Here is a 7,910-nt window from a genome sequence, read left to right as displayed (position 1 = left end):
CAATAAATTTGAGGGTTTTTGTGTGTGTTTAAACTTTAAAATGTAATGTAAATCTAGCAACCCTGCTGGACGTGACATACAACAATTGGCTTCGTGCTTATGTTAGTGTGATTGTTGGTTTGTCATTAAAGAAGACAAATGGAATGAAGATGTAAAATAGTTTGAAACAAACAAACAAACATGTGGAGATATTTATAGAGTTCTTATGCAAAGATTGAGCAGCTACTGAGCACATGCAGAGTAGCACAGACTCTGAAGATTAGATTTCACACATGATCTTTATCATTTGTTCACCTTTAAAATGTGCATTGCACAATTTGTGGGGAGTGGGATTTCAAGAGGGTCCAGCTGCAGAACCTCCACGCCCCACTCCGGAAGTGACATCAGGAAATGAAGAAAAAAAAACCAAAATAAAACTGATAGCATAGCCATGTTGGCTAGGCAGTCCTATCACAACCTCTTTGTTTTAACTTTAAAACAAGGATAATTGTAGGATAAATTCAATGTTTACAGATTCACAGCATTGTTAACAACTTAAAACTTTAAGTACATCACACGAAGGTAAAATATTTCATTCGGTATGATAACTGTCATATTATTTTAGCCCAGTGCTAATTGTTTTATGAAATAATATCAAAACGTTCAAGACGTGGTTTTACATTAGACAATTTGTGTTAATGTTTAAAGTATAATTAAGGTTTCACTACGATGGTGTCTCATGTGCTCATAATTTATGCACAATTGCATTAACATTACACTAGAAATAATTAATCATATGCAGAATCACACGGCTTGATAATCACTGTATATCGTCTTTAAGTAAAAGCACAGCTTATAGCTCAGATCTACTAAAAGTGGACCTCAAGGAATTTTGTAATGCTATATATATCATAAATCTAATATTAATGACATCAGTAAAATCTACAAAAATGTACAGTTGTGAATAGGCATACTGTTATTAACCTATTAAGTATACAATGCCAGATACAAATACACTTACATTTGAACCACTAAAACTTACCTTGGTGAGCACTAACAGTAAATGTTACAAAAATCCTTCTACAATTTTGTTCCAAAGAAGTATCAAACCAATATTGTTTAAGTTATAAGTAATATGGATAATAATATGCTAACTAAAGCCACAAATAAGTGGTTGACAAAAGGCAATATTTAGTAACGTCAAAAAAAGTACAAATTAAGTTATGTAAGATCAACACAAAACAATATTAAACAAATACAATGGGCTGTAAACATGATGAAACTTTAGGAAGACATCTGTTTTGTGTCTTTATTTAATTTGATTTCAATTCAACTTTATTCATAAAAAGCCAACTAAAATAAAAAGTCACATCATAACGCTCATAACAAAATATAAAATAAAGAAAAAACAACAATTCCACATAAACAAGCATCAGCTACAGTGGAGTAAAAACTCCCTTTTAGAAAACAAGCTTTTATTGTCATTGTACACATGTACAACATTAAGGTGCTCTCCAAGTATAACATAAAACACACTCTTAAATATAATACTGGAAAAGGAAAGACATATAAATATATAATACTAAAAAACTATAGCAAACTATATACATTACCATACACACAATGTAAAAATATAAAGTGATAAATAAATATGGCTCAGTGTATTGCACTTTGATGTGGATTATTGCACATGTAGTTTGAGTCATGGGAGGAAAAAGGTTCTTTTTTGTTCAGGGTTCTCATGGCCCAGGGATACAAACTGTTTGCCATTCTGGAGGTGGAGCTTTGATTCATCCGTATCTCCTTCTGAGGGGAGCAGGGTGGGAGGGGTCAGAGAGGATGGGTCTGGTAGTGGCCCAGGAAAGCTCCTCCTGGATGTGAACACCCAGGAACCTGAAGAACCATACTTTCTCCACCAGGTCACCATTGATGATGAGAGGAGTGTAGTCTACTGGGTTCCTCCTGAAAGTGATGGTGTTGTGTGTTTCTTTTGGATAGGTGTAAGGACATGTATTCATAATAATAAGAGGCTACAGTGACAATAACCATTTTAGACCGTACCTTAGGTGGAAGAGTGGGGGTGCAGAACTGGTGCAGCTGTTGAAGCGGGTTGGGAAGGAGAAGGAGTGACTAGGATAGGTTCAGTAGAGGTATGTAGGCATTGGGCACAGCTGCACATATTGAGGTGTACTTCCATATGACCCACATCTCTGCACTGTAAAGTGCAACAGCAAATCAACATATGTAAAACAAATGGAAGCAAAATAAAATGATTACTACAGACAAAGAATAGAACAAGGACAAAAATAACTTGTATAACTAATAGGAACAATTTTAAATCAGCATTGATATCAGATGTGCATTTACACAATAGGCTGTCTGCGTGCATGTGAATCTTACTTTTAAATGTTATTGCATTTTTCACATGGGCATTAAAGTGCTTCTCCAATTTATATAACTTAAATGACTGTAGTTTTGGAGCAGTGATACTGCTTGCAGCACGTTGTGCAGCAGCTCACCTGAGGTTTGACGTCTTTTTTGAAAATTGAAACATGCATCTGAATAAAAAAAAAACGTTTAAGGGTCATGTACTTTGGCCAATTGGTAATGGAGAAAACGAATAAAGGTGTTCGTTTTCCGTTTTTCGTTTTCTGTACCGAAGCAAACGAGCTTGAATTTGAAAAACAAAGCGTTTTTCGTTTTTTCATTTTGGTTTTGGAGACAAACATCAAATAATGAGTGTTTTTTTTCCGTTTTTCATGTTTTTGTTACATAATGAAAAACAATACACGGATTTACACGGATTAGTGACATAGAATTTGGTCAGAGAATGATTTCTATGTAACAATCGACACAAAACCTTCAAAATGTGTACAGTTTTAATTTACATTATGACAAACCATGCCATCCTTTGTTAATGGACACTCAAACACAATAATAACTCAAATGACATTTTTATATTTCCCAGGGTAAACTGTGAAACCGTTATTATAAAAACGCACTCGATTATGACTGTTATTACAATCTACTGGTATCAAAATTAACCCAGTGTTCCGCGGCACACCGTTTGGGAACCACTGCAGTATACTGTTTAAGTATGCTTACTATTTGTTTAAGAAATGTGTAGACCCTGTAAGCATGGGAGTAAAAATATAATTTTAGTCACATTACTTAAAGGTGCAATCCGCAACTCTCAGATCCCCCTCTCCCTCCCCGCTGCTCTCTTGCCCTGCCTCCAAACTTTTCAAAGTCCCTCCCTCAGAGGAGCTAACAAGCTAACGTTAGTCCAACAGCAACATCACAGTAATATAACATGCTCTGTTAAAAGCACTAGTACAGTGCCCGTCGAAAATATGCAATTATGTGGGAGCATAAGGGGTATATTTGCGGGTGCAAAATGTGAGTGCAATTTTCCTGGTTTAATTCTATGGGATATGAGCATGATAAATGTGTGTTGTTTTTTTTTTTTTTACTCACTTTTTTATTTTTTTTGTTTGGTGTATTTGTCTGTATTGTATGTTTTTTTGGAGTTATTATGTGTATTTTAGTATCTTTCTGTTGTGTTTTTGTGCATTATTTGTATAATTATTGTTTTTGTTGCCATTGTAGTGATTCTGGAATCATTTTGTGTATTTTTTTGTATACATATTGTTTAGTTTTTGTTTTATTTTACTCATTTAGTATATTTTTATTATAAATACTGTGTGTGTGTGTGTGTGTGTGTCTATATCCATCTCCTCCATGCACACGCATCAGCCGTGTGTGTGTCTACATCCGACTCCGTGAACGCGCATCAAATAAATAAATACATTGTGTGTTCCCGTGAATGTTTGAGACGCTGATAACAAAACTCCATAGACATAGTAGCACAAATCAGAAAAGAAACAAAACTGCTCAAAACAAAACGTAAAGCTCCAAACTACATGAGTGAGTAAGTAAATTAAAGTATTATCTACAAATCGGCTGTCTTTTTTGAAAAAACAAAAATCATTTTTTACCTTTGAACCGAGTGGTAAGAGCTTGGCTTCCATGCACGGCACCACAGAGAATCCTCAGTTTTCCAGATGGAGTATTGAACGGGTTGGGAAACGTGTCTCTAAAAGACTCACCAGTGGCTGACGGTTTCAAATGATCTATTCAGAGAGCTCTGTGTCTCGGTCTAAACTATCTTCTTCTCTATCGCTCGTGTTACCTTTCAGCTTCCACACTCCGAACCGTAGTTGGGAGCAAGCTAATACTTTTCTGGCTTGTGGCGGGTAACTTACGTCCAGTGGTCCGGGTTAGCACGCTGAAGAATCAGACAGCAAGGCGGTGGCTTGTAAGAGGAACTCGGCTTTTATTTCCGTCTCGGTACTGCCCTTAGAGCATCATAAAACAGGCACTGTGTAGTTCTTTTTCTCATAATCCGCTCGGCAACAACTGTTTACCTCCCAGAATACACCGCTTCCACAAGTCACCCACTCCCACAATGCACCACTCTCCACGTCACAGTCACATGCATTTTCTCACATTCACCACCTGGGGGTGGAATTGCAACACTCGTGTGTTTACAGCTGCTTAGCTGTGTGTGCAGCGATTGGCTCTGGCCGCACACGTGACTCTTGCTCTTACTCTTGAGCTGTGCAGTGAAGATGGTGCGCTAGCGCCCCCTCACACCCTGAGGTCAAAAGTTGAATAGGTTTCATTTCGGGGCCGTCCAGAAGTGAAATAAAATTAAAATAAACATTTTGAAATGACCAAATTACTCCAAAATGACAGATACACTCACTCGAGGTATTTGGAACCCGTCGACCGAGTTTCAGGTCGAACTGGCACCACGTCGGGGAGATATTTGCTCCACACACACACACACACACACACACACACACACACATACCCACATCCGCACACACATCCCTTACTTTGATAGGTAGACTAGTACAGTGCCCGTCGGAAGTATGTATTCATGTGGGAGCATAAGGGGTATATTTGCGGGTGCAAAATGTGGGTGCAATTTCCCTGGTTTAACTCTATGAGACATGACCATGATAAATGTGTTGTTATTTTTTTTAAGTCATTTTTATATTTTTTTTCCTTTGGTGTATTGTTCTGTAATGTACAGTGCCCGTTGGAAGTATGCATTCATGTGAGATTATAAGTATTTAGTTTAGTGTATTTTGAGTCATTTTCATGTTTTTGTTGTCGTTTGGTGTATTTTCCTGTAATATATGTTTTTTGGAGTCATTTTGTGTGTTTTTTTGAGCCTTTTTGTATTTTTCTGCATTTCTGTTGTCGTTTTGTGTACTTCCTGTATAAATATTTTTTTTTTTTTTTTTATGTACAATTATTTTTTGTTGCCTTAAGTAGTGTGATTCTGGAGTCATTTTGTATTTTTTAGTGTAGTTTTTTTGCATTTCTGTTGTCTTTTGTGTAATTTTGAGTCATTTTTATATTTTTTGTTGCTATTTAGTGTATGTGTGCCTGCCTAACTTTCACTGAACTTATCTATTTTCAGTAGTTAGGTGTAGTGGCAGGTGTGTCGTGAGTGAAGCTGCAGTAATCATCAGGCAGTAGGGATGTAACGATTGACTCAACTCCCGATACGATTCGATTCACGATACTGGGTTCACGATACGATTCTCTCACGATTTTTTCATTTACAAAATGGGACTGTAGACAAATTTTTTTTTTGGGAAAAAATTAGAAAATACTGTATTATTTTCCTTTTATTTTTCATTGTCAAAAGAATTCCTTGATAAACTATTCAAAACAATGCAATTTAACTAAAAATAAATCTTGAATTAAATAAATAAAGGAATAAGACAAATGAAAATGAAGCCTATTAATTTAAATTCTGGTTCTATAATAAACAATGCAAAACTGCATAATAGTTTTTCTTTTAAAAGTGCAACAGAAAATGTATTTTGAGCCTTAACAATTGGACTTTAAAAAAAAAAAAAAAACGTCATTGCACTGATTTACGTCATATTTGTTTGGACCAGCAGAGGGCGCTGGTAACACAGTGGTCGGATGGCATGCAGATATTCTAGCAGTGAAGAAGAGAAGCTATGCTAGCAGACAGAGCTAATAGAAAAACGTGACTTTTGCAGATATTCAAGTAATATTACAGATATTCTTTCGGTGCTAAAGGGGTAATGAATCATTTATTAACATATTTAAGAGTAGAAGGCAGCCAGAAAGAAAGTATTAGCAGACTCCGCCCACCGCCAACACTTCCGGATACCTCTGCTGGTTAAAAAAAAGTACTGCGATTCAATTGTCAGAAAATCGATATCAACCGTGATACCTATGAATCGATTTTTAACTGCCTTACGATTAATCGTTATATCCCTATTTATGAACCATTTATAACTTGCTTGTTTCAATTGATTGAAGGTGCCAATATTGTTTCAATGAGCTCAAATCTTCATGGCAGAACCTTAACAAAGACTTTTAAGTTGAACTACCATATTATTTATTACAGTGTATATGGGTCTGATATTCACCTTAGAGTGGTTGTTTAAAACATGGATTTATATGTAAAACAATGTTAAAGCCACGCCTGAGAAAGACAAATACCAGGCCGGCCTGCTAACAAAAAATTACGACATCGTTTCCTGGAATACTCACCGGTAATGACTTTAATTCCTGGTGGTAAATGCCTTTTTTTTTTAGTTGTCTCTGTTTTCGTGGAAACAGCTGAGGGTTCCTGATGCCCTTCGCTCGGTAAACGCGAGGAGTGGAAGGAAATTATTACGTTATCCTGCACTGAGGACGAACGAAAAGGACGAAGACGAGCCTGGGCTTATATGAGTAAAACCCACGCGAGACTTCAGCGATGACGTCAAAGATCGGATCAGGCTCGCGTGTGAGCGGCTCCCAGGGTGTGTCACTGTAGGACACGCTGACACGTGCGCGCACAATTGATGCACAAGCGCCCCAAAAAACAACAACTAAAACATGCTGATACATGCATGATTCCCAGTGTTTAACTCACGAATACGTGGGAAAATAAGGCAATGGTTAATATACAATCTATCTCTTAAAGGTGAATGAACTTGTTTTGTATAATCAGAAGAGCCACCGGTTTCATACACACTTTATAAATACTACATTTTCACGGTTTCACTTTCATTAAAAGGGAAGCTAATAAGGAAACTTACTCTAAGCTAGTGTTAGAATGGATTTACTATTCATGGTTTCTTTTTGTGTGTAATACTATAATTATATGTCTTTATACTCAATAAATATATTCATAAAATATATTCAGGTCAACTTGTTAGCTGCCATTTTCAGGACAAGGACAGTTTCAGAACATCTGATTTCAACTTAATCTAAATCTAAAAACAACATGTACGTAAGCGACGAGACAAATCAGATAAAAACAAGGCAATCAGATTAACACTAGTAAAATGCACAGTCTAAATCATTAACAAATAAGAATAATTATGTTTTAAAATTAAACGTAATACACGTTAAACAACTCGTGTTCTATCGACCTAAATAAATCAAATAAACAGACGCCGTAGGCCCATGAATGAGCAATAATAATGAATAAATCAATCAATCTTAAACATAATTTATATTGTTTTAAATCACAAGTAAATGTCATCTTTAACTAAATACAAGGAGCTGATCATTTGATTTCTAAACGTAAAACATCTTCAAATTAAAATAAATACTGTAAGATTTAAACCTTTGAAAATAGAGATTAATTTTCTGTTTCTAATAAATTGATTGATTGATTCAGCGAAACAAAACCTCTGACTCTGTCTCTGTCTCTGTATGCAATCTCAGGTACTGAACTCGAGATTTATCTCACTACTCTAACAAAAGGACATGTTTTTTTGTTTTTTTTAATTAAGAAATAATTTCATTTTTGTTCATTTTTATAGGGAATCATTTGTGGCTGTCGCAATGAAGTGTAATTCTTTTCTTTTATTTTAATATTG

Source organism: Gouania willdenowi, chromosome 9 (assembly GCF_900634775.1).
Source record: "Gouania willdenowi chromosome 9, fGouWil2.1, whole genome shotgun sequence".
In the NCBI taxonomy this organism is placed as follows: domain Eukaryota; kingdom Metazoa; phylum Chordata; class Actinopteri; order Blenniiformes; family Gobiesocidae; genus Gouania; species Gouania willdenowi.
The sequence above is the reverse complement of the archived record's forward strand: the minus strand, read 5'-3'. Positions refer to the sequence as shown.